This window comes from Meleagris gallopavo, unplaced genomic scaffold, assembly GCF_000146605.3.
Source record: "Meleagris gallopavo isolate NT-WF06-2002-E0010 breed Aviagen turkey brand Nicholas breeding stock unplaced genomic scaffold, Turkey_5.1 ChrUn_random_7180001922367, whole genome shotgun sequence".
Lineage (NCBI taxonomy): Eukaryota > Metazoa > Chordata > Aves > Galliformes > Phasianidae > Meleagris > Meleagris gallopavo.
The window spans coordinates 1-910 of record NW_011185038.1 but is presented as its reverse complement, the minus strand read 5'-3'; the positions used below and the strand labels follow the sequence as shown (position 1 = coordinate 910).

Here is a 910-nt window from a genome sequence, read left to right as displayed (position 1 = left end):
ACCTTAGTTTAATAAATCCAACACATTTGCTCAAATTACTGAAGTCTTTCATTTTCAAGCTGAAGTGATTTCTGTCACAATGCTTAGTGTTATGTCACTTTTGCAGCCACCCTACAGCTGCACTTCTCCAGCACAAACCCACCTTAACAAACATCTTGCTCATGGACGTGCGGCTTGGTTTGTTCGGTGTGCAATAGACAGACATTGATTTTCTGTCTCTTTGAGAATTCCAGAGTGAATTCCTTCTTCATAAGTTGTTTTATCACCTTGTAAAAAGAGCAGCATAGCAATACATTTAGACAGTACATATCACAAACTCACTCCCTGGTGAATTCCAGATACGGGTACTGACCGAGTTGCAAGCATTTGCACGTTCAATTCGAGAAAGTCCTTTCAGGTCTGTGTCAAACACATTCATCTTTTCAACCAGGCAGGTAAGTGCTGTTTCTGTGGCTTCACCAACTTTTCATATACTCCCTTAGCCTTTAGATAACACAGAGCAAACAAAAACACAGGAGTTTATGTTAAGCCTCAATCAGAATCTACCAGAGACAAAGTTCAAGTTTCACAGTGGGGAAAAAAAAAAACCTTAACTATAGCTTACAAAACAAGCAGAACTATGTTTAAAACACAATTTTGAAGTGCAATTTGTAGAATATTTCCAGATTTTCCTCTTAGTACAAGCTGAGAAGGATGTTAGTATTTTATTAAGCATTTAAGTTCATGATGTAGCAACCTTAAGGAGGTGAAGCAAAGCAACAAAGTGGCAGTGCATCATACATAACAAGGGACCTCCAAGTTCCAGATTACACTTACTGCCTGGCTTTAAGCTTTCCCGGTGTTCAACAAACAAGTCATTCCCCGAATTAATACTTAAGAGGGCCTAAATACCATTCCTTGAATAGAAGGG

The 910-nt window shown here is 38.8% G+C and overlaps 1 long non-coding RNA gene across 1 annotated transcript; it reads right to left on the bottom strand.

Annotated features, from left to right (window-relative positions):
• Window positions 1–224: 224 nt before the first annotated feature.
• LOC116217727 lies at window positions 225–477 on the bottom strand. The gene is made up of 2 exons (XR_004162409.1): window positions 353–477; window positions 225–266 (listed from the first exon to the last, which is right to left on the bottom strand). It is a non-coding gene; the product is annotated as an uncharacterized LOC116217727 (long non-coding RNA).
• Between the last annotated feature and the right edge of the window lie 433 nt (window positions 478–910).